Source organism: Sarcophilus harrisii, chromosome 1, assembly GCF_902635505.1.
Source record: "Sarcophilus harrisii chromosome 1, mSarHar1.11, whole genome shotgun sequence".
Classification (NCBI taxonomy): Eukaryota; Metazoa; Chordata; class Mammalia; order Dasyuromorphia; family Dasyuridae; genus Sarcophilus; species Sarcophilus harrisii.
In genome coordinates, this window is record NC_045426.1 from 549,291,106 (window position 1) to 549,302,817 (window position 11,712).

General features: G+C 33.9%; 1 protein-coding gene across 7 annotated transcripts in view; it reads right to left on the reverse strand.

The window, feature by feature from the left end:
- The window catches only part of PHACTR1 (phosphatase and actin regulator 1), a 622,984-nt gene that overhangs the window by 405,138 nt on the left and 206,134 nt on the right, over positions 1 to 11,712 (reverse strand). The window contains exon 1 of one of the 7 annotated variants that reach the window (XM_023496335.2): positions 10,154 to 10,378. The exons of the other annotated variants lie outside the window; for them this stretch is intronic. The gene's annotated coding sequence lies outside the window, so the exon portion shown is untranslated. Of the gene's footprint in view, positions 1 to 10,153; positions 10,379 to 11,712 lie in introns of those variants that run through there. 7 annotated transcript variants of the gene reach the window in all.

Consider the following 11,712-nt stretch of genomic DNA (forward strand, 5'->3'; position numbering starts at 1 on the left):
ATTGAAGACTGTTTGCTGATTTCCAGGTGCCTATGAGATATCATGAACTGGATGTCCTGAAGACATCTTAAACTCATCATGTCCAAAACTGAAATTATCTTTTTTCTCAAATTGTCTTCTCTTTCTAATCCAAATACTAATTTCTCCCTACCACTATTACCCTCTCCCCATGTAACCATGTCAATCAACTCCAGGGACTCCTGGTCACCTCCCTAATCTATATGGAATTTAAAGCATTGATAGTCAGCCTTCTACTACTTTTACAATCTTCTTATACTTCACCATCAAAAATATTTTGCAATTCAGTGGTACCGGCCTCTTTACTATTCTTGTTATCTTCCAATTCTAGATATTTTCACAAGCTATCCTCCATGCCAGGAACTTTCTCCCTCTTTATTTCTGCTTTTTAGCTTCCTTGGTTTCCTTCAAATCTTAACTAAAATCCTACCTTTTATAACATTCTTGTACACTTAACGTAGATGCTAAATAAATGTTTATTGAATGAAAGTCATAAAGTTGTTGAATAAGACAGTTTTTGGACACAGACAATATAAGTTTTTTTTTTTCACTTGACTATGCATATTTGTGCATTTTCTCTCTTTTTTAGTGGCTAGAGATGGGAGGGGATAGGAAGTGGATTTTTTTATTGAAAAAAAAAAAGTAAAATACTTGTATAGGAATACCATCTATAACATTTGGGACAAATGGTCATCAAATCTGTCTTTAAAGACATTTAGTGATGAGAAATTCACCACCTCTTGAGAAACTTCTCTTACTTTCTGATAGATCTAATTGTTATAGAGCTTTTCCTCTTACATTTAGTCCATCTTTGTTTTCCTGTTTTTGTTTTTTGGACCAGCAGACAAGTCTAGTCCATCTTGTACATGACACCCCTTCATTCAGATACCTTGAAAACATTACATTTCTCCTGTCTTTAACAAGCTAAACATCCCTGATTTTTTAAACTAGGGTTTCTTAAACTTTTTCCTCTCAAACCCCTTTTTGCCTGAGAAATTTTTAAGTGTCTCTGATTATGCAGATATATAAAATATGCATAAAAACAAAGCATTTGAGGCAGCTAGATGATGCAGTGAATACAGCACTAGTCCTGAAATCAAGAGGACCTGAGTTTAAATGCAGCCTCAGACATTTAACATTTCTTGGTGTGACTCTGAGTAAATCACCCCCCCCCCCCAACTACTTCACCAAAAATAAAAAAAAATAAAATAAAATAAGCATTTACTGATAATGAACCATAATTTTGTGACTGCCATGTTCATTTATGTGACTCCACATGGAGTCATGACTCACAATTTAAGAAGCTTTGTTTTAAACCACTCATCATAGACTATTTAATTCTGCTGACATTCTGCTGATATATCCTTCCTAAAATGGGGTATAAAGACTAAAACTAATTATTTAGATAGATTCTAACTAGTTACTATATCTAAGTATAGTATACTATACCTAAGTATAGTAACTCATGAGATTTTTTGATTATATTGTGTGTTTGACTCACATAAATCCTCTGATAGATTTTTCATAAACTATTTTTTAGCCACCATCCCCTATCTTGTATAAATTTTTTTATTATAGCTTTTTATTTACAAGATATATGCATGGGTAATTTTTCAGCATTGACAATTGCAAAACCTTCTGTTCCAACTTTTCCCCTTCTTTCCCCCACCTGGCAGGTTGACCAATACATGTTAAATATGTTAAAGTATATGTTAAATACAATATATATGGCTATCTTGTACTTGTGATTCTGATTTTTATACCCCAATGTGGAATTTTATGCATATCAAATTTTATTGTAGTAGACTTAGTCTACTGTTCTAGCTTAGTGAAATACTTTTGGAATCTGTCATCTGGAGAGGAAGTCATCACTCCCAGCTTAATGTCATTTATATTTTAGATAAATATGCCATCTATGTTTTCATTTGAATCACTGACAAGTATTTTGAATAGTATAGGGCCAAGAAAAGATCCCTGGAGCATCCTGTCAGACATTTCTTCCCAGCTGACATAGATTCATTAATAAATACTCCCTGAGTCCAGTTAAAGAGCTAGTTTTATCTTTCTATCTATCTAGTCCAGAATGATATTAATAAATATTTTATCAAATGTTTTCTTGAAATCTAGGTATTATGTCTACAGCATTCCTTGATCTACCATTCTAGTAATCCTGTTTTAAAAATAAAGGAAATTAACTTGTTAGTATAATAAAAGACAAGGTTAGCTGTTAAAGTCATTGATTCAATAATGTATTAAGCACCTACCATGTAATAGTCATTGATTTGTACATGCAAAATCAAAAATGAAATTAATCCCAAAGTGATTAGTTAATGTTGAGAGGCAAGTTGTTGAGACCTAAATGTAGGAAAAGGTTGTCATTGAACATTCAGGCAAGCTCCTTCTCTCAAGTATTACTGAAAGCAGTAGCTCTCTTCTATTGACTTATTCACTAATCATACAAAACACAAAACTGTAATTTTTATTTCATCATCTACTAGCATGCATATTATCTTGTGTGTGTGTGTGTGTGTGTGTGTGTGTGTGTGTGTGTGTGTGTATGATGACTATTTTTAATTAAGTTGCTGCTCATGGGGTCATCTGCGAAAAGAAATTACATATCTTTGTCCATATTCAACATGGATTGATTCAATAATTTCCTCTATTCTTCATCAAAGGTAAGGCTCTAGAAGTGAAAAACAACTCTCTTTCTTTCTCTCTCTCTCTTTTATTCCCATTCCTACTCCAACCAGAACTATAAGTAGGAATTTTGATGCCCTGGGTAAATTCACTTTGGGAGGGTATGAAAAGTCTATCCTGGTTAGATTTAGTTGACTCAAGGAGGTAAGTGACAGGAGAAATCCAGGATGGGGATTGTGGGGTAGACATTAAAATACAGTGGGGAGGCAGAGCCATAAGGTCACTTGTGGCATTGAATGTGACTATCACAGGACTCAGAAGCACAGACACAGGCTGGAGGAATGTTATGGGAAAAAACACTATATGTCCCAAATGATACAACCCTAAGGCAATGCCCTGAATATTTTGTCCTAGTTATGGCTCTAAGTTCTATTAACTTTGCTCAATTATTCATTTCTCTTTACCTGCAATTGTATAATAGTCTATTCAAATGTCCTTTGTGCTTCCATATTCTATGATTTGCAAACTATTTTTCAGTCACCAAATTTATCTTCCCAAATTACGCTTCTTATTATTTTTCCTCTAAATCTTCCAAATAAGTTTCCATTCCCTAGTCTGATGTTTAGTTATATTTTTAATATGGCCCTACTTCCAGGTTCAACTCCCACTACCACCCTACATGGTAGGACCATCCTTCACTTTCCTAACACACCTTGAATTTCTTTACTTTGACCTTTGACATGCAATTATTTCTGCCTTCAATACCTTTTCCATACCTTTCTCTATAGAAATCTTTTAGCCTTCTCCAGTCAATCAATCAAGAATGCATCATTCCTTCCTCTTTACTTCACATTATTTTTCTGGTGTATATATTGACTTGTATCTAATTTATGTATATACATCATATCGCATTGGATTTATAATATCATTGTTTATAAGAACTACATGTAAATAGTCTTTATATAATTACATTCTTCCTTGATAGTGCTTTGCTCATAATAGTTATGTGGTAATATTTACTGAATGATTACTCATGGAGTTTGGGTCATGAATTGTTTTATCAATATTCATTCATAGAATTTTATATCTCTCTATAAAACTAATGAAGGTAAATCATACAGAATTATAGATTTAGAACTGGTAAGTACATTAGAAGTTAGTCCAAAACCTATGATTTATAGTGAAGTCCAGAAAAGAACAGTAACTTAGCTAATTACAACAGTAATTATGAAGTTTCATAATTACTAAGTGACTCATTTGGGATTTGAATCAAGGTTCTGACTCTGGACTTTTTCACTGTATCTAGCCTAATATCTAATTGAAATATCAATCTTTTCTCCAACTTCTCTAACCTATTCTCCACTGGAGAGCTTCTAGTGTCAAGAAATTCACTCTCTTTGAAAACAGATCATTCTATGTGGGGGCAATTCTAGAATGTTAACTTTTTTCTAATATCTACCCATTAGTCCTAGTTCTATTCTCTGGGACTTAGCTGAATGATTATTTTTTTTCATGTGGCAATTTTTCAGATACTTCAAAAAGTTAGCAGAGTCCCTTTATATCTTCCTATGGCTTTACTTTATTTATCATTCTGGTTACCTTTATTTTTGGACTAGCTCCAATGTCAATCAATAAATCAATAAGCATCTCATTAAGTACCTATTTGTGTCAGATTTTCCAGAAAATAGAGTATTTGAATTCTTTATTCCACATTCATATGTGTCTACAACTCAACACAGTATTCCAAATCTGCTTTTATTGATTTTTTTCATCCTCAACATTCTGCTTCTATTAATGCACTGTGAAACTACATTAGCTTTTTTGGCTGCCCAACTTGTTAAGGCTTCTTGAGCTTAAATTTATTAAACTCCTCAAGATTTTGCTGTATGAATTGCTATCTACATATCTGAAGAAAAAAAGGTGGAAAGAAGAATGAAAAAAAGAAAAGATTTCAAAGAAAAAAGGAGGAAATAAAGAGAAACAAGGATAGAAAGGAAAAAGGAAAGAAAAAAAGGAGATAGAAAAAAGGAAGAAATAAAAAAGGGAAAAAATAAAAGAGGAGGAAAATGAGAGGAAAAAAGCAAGAGAAAGAAAGAAAAGAAAGAGAAAAAGAGAAGGAAGAGAAAGATGAAGGAGAAAGGAAGAAAGGAGAATGCTATGATGTTATGCTTACCTACCATTTTTTGTTTCATAATTTATCACTTCAAAGAAAAATGTATCAGTGGGGTTGTTATGAGAAATCAGCTGATCATTGTTGATGAATAAATGTTGGGGTACCTATTGACTCTCTTTGGAGAATGCACACTGCCTCAGGCTGAGAAATACATACAACATATATAAATAAGTGAATTTTTTTCTTTTGTTTCCCTTGTTATTTTGTTAATTGATCTGGACTTTAAGTATCCAAAGGTAGACTGGATTTGAATATAGAACTTCTGAGACCATGGAGCTGCTCAGGTTATGAAAAAAAAGAAGCTAGCCAGCCATTTACACAACAACCCTTTTCATTTCCTTTCAATTCCCAGAAGGAAATCAGGGATGGTTGAGATAAAGCTGGAAATTGTGATTGACTTAGTTTAAGGAGGATTGGGGTACATCTGTAATTGCCCTCAATGCAGATTTCACATTTGAAAAGATATTGAATTGTCATTGCCCTTGGAAGGAACATATAGGTTATTCTACTTACAACCATTAGTTTCAAATTGCAAATTCCTCTTTTCAACTAATAAGGATCTCACTAATCTACTAATTATGCATGCATTGCATCAGATTCAATGCCATACCCTTTGATAATTTTCAAGTTACTTCCATGTTCAATTAATATAATTATACAAGCAAGTCTCAAATTGATGACTTGCAGATAATTATAGATTTTGCAACTCAGCATATGCAAATAAAAAAATCCATATTTATTATGATGATAGATTTCCTAGTAATATAAAGCAGTAATCTTAATTGCAGTTAAAACTGGGTGGCAGGGTTCAATAATTAGTGAGACAGCTATTATTTTAAGGCAATTAAACTGTGGTGTAGACATGAAGACTCTTTACAGGATCGAAAAAATAGAGATGAAATGGACCTTCAAGGTTATGCAGTTCAATCCTCTCATTTTACATATGAGGAAACTGATAACTAGAGAATATATTTTGTCTTTTCATTTCATAGGAAGTGATAAAGAAGGGATTTGAACCCAGCTCCTCTGACTCCATATGCTGTGTGAATTTCACTATACCATGCTGATTCAAGTTTTACTTAAAAAGACAAGCATGCCCTAAGTCTCCAGACAAAGTTTCTCAAAGAGAGAGAGAGAGAAGAGCTTAAAAATAAAAGGAAAGATTGTTCTTTCTTCTATCTCAAAAAAGAAAGAAGAAAAAGAGAGCAGAGGAAAATAGAGAGAAGGAGAGGAAATGAAAAGAGAGAAGAGAGACAAACAAGGAGAAAGAAAAGGGAAAGAATGACAGAAGAGAGGAGAAGGATAAGGAAAAGGAGAGAAAGTGGAGAGGGAAAGAAGAGGAGAAGAGAAGAGAGAAGAAGGAAAGAAGAAAGAAGGGAAAGGAAGAGATGATAACTTCTATTTAGGTCAGTTTTAGGAAAAGGGTTCAATTTTGCACTTGATACAGCATTTATTGGATGTGACTAGACAGATATGCTGTGGATATGAGAAATGGAAGTAACTGGAAGAGAAGCTTAGGGTTAGAGACTCTAATCCAGTTGTTATCCTCAATTTTCTTGAATATTTTCTCATTCATGTGACATGAGGTGAGAGCCCATGAGAACAGAAGAGGCTGTAATCATAAGATTACATACATCTGGAGTCTAGTAACTTCTGTCACAAACTACATAGGTGACTGCGAGTGTAGTCATTCTATCTCTTTGGGTGGCCATTTTTCCATCTTTAATATGAAGAGTTTGAAACAGATGTTCTCTAATGTCCCTTCTGTTGAAATGTCTAAGAAGACATATTTAATAGGAATCAACATTATAATTGACCAAATTTAAGATAAGTTCTTTGCTTAAGGAGTCAGTTTCTTAGTATTTAACTAATGTCATTGTTCTTGACTACTCTCCCTTCCAAACCCCAATTTTTCTTTCCCAGTGATTACCAGCAAGTCTAATATTTTTAGAGCTTGGAGCCTGAGTCAGAACTCAGGAAACCTGACTTTCAGTGCTATCATTTACTAGTTGAGTGATCTCTTCACTTCTTTAAATTAAGAAGATTGGATTAGTTGATGCTTAAGAATTTTTCAGGCAAAGACAAATGTTCTGGAGTCAGCTCCTACTGACCCCTGAGAGCTGGTTGTTAAATTTTCAATAATATGAGCATTTATACCTCAGAAATCAGCAAACATTGCAATTCAGGGCTTGATTTATAAGTTTTTTAACTGTTTAGACTCGAGAAAATAATGGAGAAAATTTAATAATACAGATTAAAATAAAAAATATGCAATATATACATGTTTTTCCTAGAGAGCCAGTGGTTAAACATTCACCAGCATATTGATGCTTTTAAGTGGCATATACTGTGAGTGAGATATAGAGAGACATGAGCTCCTTTAAATCTTCCCTTTCACATTTCAAAATCTATCTTCACTCATAGGCTCTTCATTTCATTCTGCTTCAGAGAAATCCTTCCTCTGAAATCTTGGTTTCATAATATTATGGAGACAATTGCACATGAGCTAAGCTTTGAAGGATGGTAAGAATTTCAACAGTCATTGGGAAGAGCAATATAGTGGATAGTAAGCTACAAGACCCAGAAGTGATAAGGAGAGGGTAAACGCATTGAATAGTGAAGTAATTTCTTTTGGTTGTAGCATAAAGGATGTAGCTAAGAGTAATAAGAGACAAGGATGGAAAGAGTTTGGAATAGGCAATTGTGAACAATCTCAATTTATTTACATCATCTTATTTGATTCTAACAACAATACTGCGAGATAAAGGCTTCAGGTATTTTATTCGTTTCATAGATGCATAAATTGAGGCTCAGAGGGTTACAGTTACTAACTATGGTAACACAACTAATAGTCATTTCATTTTATTGACTTATTTTTTCATCTATAAAATCATGGGTTTGGAGTAGAAGAACCCTTCCAGCTAGACTTTGTGGTCCTAAGTGTTAGTTAGGATTTGAATGCAAATTCTGCTATTTTAAAACTCCACAATGCTTCTGGGATAAGAAATGCATATGATTGACAAGAGGAAATCCTTGAAAGGCTTGAGTAGAGGAATAATATAATCACATTTTTTCCCATATGGAGAGTAATCTGGCAATGGCAGGATAAAATAACAATGTGAAAAAAATGAAAAAAAAAAAGTGAGAACGATTAAGAATCATGACTTCAAAATCCTAGGGCTAGGAATTCTTAATCTAACTCCATTATTTTATACAGAAAACCACGAACCAAGGCAGCTAGAGAGTTTCCCAAGTAGCTACTTTAATAATCCAGAAGACAGGTAATGAAGGAAGAAAGAAAGAAAAAGAGAAGAAAAAAGAAAGGAAGGTAGAAAGGTAAAAAGCAAGGAATGAAGGAAAGAAAGAAGGAAGGAATGAAGAAAGAAAGGAAAGGAAAGGAAAAAGAAAGATAAAAAGGAAGGAAGGAAGCAATGGATGAAATCAAAGAAGGGAGAGAGGAAGGAAACAATGAATGAGTTAATTAACTTTAAAATATGGATTAAGTTTTTTCAAGTATAATGAATCAGGATCATGGCAATAGGATCATAAAAAGGGGGATGAAGGTGGTGAGAAATTGTGAATGTAGATTAGACAAAACTTGGACACTGATTAGATGAAGTCAATTAAACGGAGGAAGAAGTCAAAGATGGTTCAAGTTTCTATCTTGCATGGCTAAAATAATGATTGTATTATTGGGAAATTTGGGAGAGGAGCTGATTTAGAAAGGAACAATGAATTTGATTCATGTTTAACTCATGGTGTCAATGGCACTTGGATGTGCCAAATATCCTGTAGATATTTGAAAAGATCTTTCTGGAGCTAAAGAGAAAATTCAGAGATAGACATTGAGACTTGAGGATATGGTCCAGAGAGGGAAGTGATAGGTAAAATTCACTGTACCAATTAAAAATAGACACCACAGCAGGGGTGAACATGATACTCTGTATTAACCTATGATGACATTGAACATAGGACTGTTTGAGACCTATACTAAAACATATACAGCTGAACTAGAAACCAATTTTTAATACAGCTTGGTACTGTTTGCTGGGGGAAAAAAATCCTGTAATAATTTGTGCTAAGTCATACAGAATTATACTCTAAGGCTCATATAAAAAAACCTTAAAATCAGAGAATTATAAACTAAGCCTTAATTTTAAGGTATCATTTCACTTTAGCTAATCACTTGAAAGAATTAAAATCTGCTGTCATTTTTATAATTGTGATATTTTATATAGCAGCTTAAGAGTTATGAAGCATATTTTGTTTTGTTTTTTGCTCAATACCTCCATTATGGGCTAGATAATAATAAAAAAGAACCCAAGCGGGGAGAGGGTTCTTTTCTGACAATTTAAAACACTTACGAATGATAGATAACCATGATGTGATGTTTCCATAAACTTTATCTCTTGATAAAAGTAGTATTGATAATAATAGTAAACCAAAATAATGATTTCTTTTGTTATTTTATACATTCATCCACTGGAATGACATGGTGTAGATAAAATGATTAAAAAGAGCCCAAGTGTCTGAATTATTATGGCAATAAAACTTTAAAAATCAATATTCTTGTCCTTGGTACTTGCAAGTTTATTAGGATAACCCACCATTCTATAGCCCTAAATTGCATTATTCTAAAAGATTTTAGAAGAGCAATTTCCTGTAATCTAACTAGAGAGTTCCTAGGGATATCCAATTAATATTATCTTTAATTTTCTCAGGGCCAGCAACAGTTATTTGCATTTTAATGTGCCTCTAAAATCCATATTTGGCTCTTCCATTTGAGTTTTAGGACTTGAGGTTGATTTCTAACTTAAATTTGTTGGTGGCACTGAATAGCAGCACCAAGAATTTCTTTTCTAGTCCTCTTAAATCATATGTAAGTCATAGTGGGAGACTATTTGTGAAAAATAAATCTTGTAGTAGTATTCTTTATAAAACTTTATTGGAGAGCTTATTGAAGCCTCGGAGTAGTGCTCTGATTTTGGTGACTGCTATGGTGAGCCAAGTTATGATAGATGAGTTTGAAAGTAACAATGTAGTTTGCAAAGTACTATAAGAGCTTGACTTCTGAGGATGTTTCCAACTCTATGATTCTATGAATATAGAAAAGATAAAGTCCCATAACATGACAACTCAGACGAATTATAGAGACCCCAGATATACACTGGAGAAGATAGACACTAGGGTTACAGATCATATGGTTATAAATTTAGAATTGTAACTGATCTTAGAGATTATTCAGATCAACTCCTTTCTATTACAGATGAAGAAACTGAAGCTGAAAGAAATTATTTATCTTGCCTAATGGTATATAGATAATACCTAGCAGAGGCAAAATGGGTTTCTTCCAAGAATTGATGAGTTTTTCCTTATTCAACTGAAGGCTGGATGACCACTTGTTGGGAAGGGGGTGATACAGTGAGGATTCTTCTTCAGTTTCAGGTTAGACCAAATGGACTTTGAAGGCTTTTCTAATCTTGAGATTCTGTGATTGAGGGAAATGCAGGATTCTGGCTTTGTGAGACTTGTCAGCCTTGTATCATTCTTCCTGTTACAGCTGTGGAACACAGTACATTTTGTTCTCCTGCTTATGTCACAATTAAGCCCACTTATTTCACTCCTTTTCTAATACATGAAGAGAGATGTCTGATGACAAAAACACCTCAACTTCTAAGGGTAAGGCAGGGCATATCTTAAGGACTAATACTGGCATGTCAGTGGTTTTAATGTATTATCTCTTTTGCTCACTGAAGAAGCAAAAAAGTATGTTGTCTATACTACCAGTGCCTGACATAGGGTGGCTACTTAATAAGTACTTATTGATTAAATGAATTTAAAAAGCATTTATTAGATGGGGAATATTGTGATAAGTGTTGGAGATAAAAATGCAAAAGTGAGACCTACCTAGAATGTAGATTCTACTAGAAGCAGCAACATATCTCAGGAAGAAGTAACTAAGGAAGGATGTTCTGCTTTGGGAAATCACAGAAAACATGAATTGATTCAAAGAACAGCCAAATGATATGATATTTCCAGAACCAATGTTAGTATTAACAGTAATGCCAGCTGAGAAAGAATTGTTATAAGGGCGTGTGGTTATAGGGAAAATCTTAGAGATTATTTAGTCCAATTTATTCATTTCTGAAAAAAGGAGACTTGGGACTCAAATATTGAAACACATCTCCCACCACCCCTGGAAACTAAAAAAAAAGATGCAGAAGAGCGTTATCATTTATTTTAGGTTACAAAGCAATTCATTTGTATGTATGAATGAATTTATTGGACATCTGCTATGTCAGGCACTGTACTAGGCACAGGGCATGCAAAGACACAAGTGAAATGTACTCCTCTTTCATTCATTCAAGTGGAACAGGACCTCAGAAGCCATCTAATTTAATCCACACCAAAATTAGAATGTCATCTCCACCCTGCCTGACAAGTGGTCACCCAGCCTTTGCTTGAAGACTTTCTCAAGGCAGGGGACACCCCTAACTTCACAGGGCAGCCCCTTCTGTGAATGTATGAAGGCAGAGACTGTTCCACTTAACCCTTTATACTTTCAGCCACTACTTCAGAGTAAATGCTTAAGAATGCTTGTTGATTGATTATTGGATTGATTTACCAGTTTTTGCACAGTATATCTGCATGTTTACTTTTGAGAGTACAATCCCAGACCCTAAGAAATGTACAACTACAAGAAATCATAGAGTCCCTCTACTGGTACCTTCAGAACATAGACCAACAGTAGTTACACATACTCCAACAAAGGGTTATGAAGTGCTTTTTGTGTCCAAAGATAAATGCTAAGTAATACAATGCAGCACTCTGAGGGTAATAAAAAAAGATTATTTTTTGGCTCATTGGTTAATAATATCCTATTA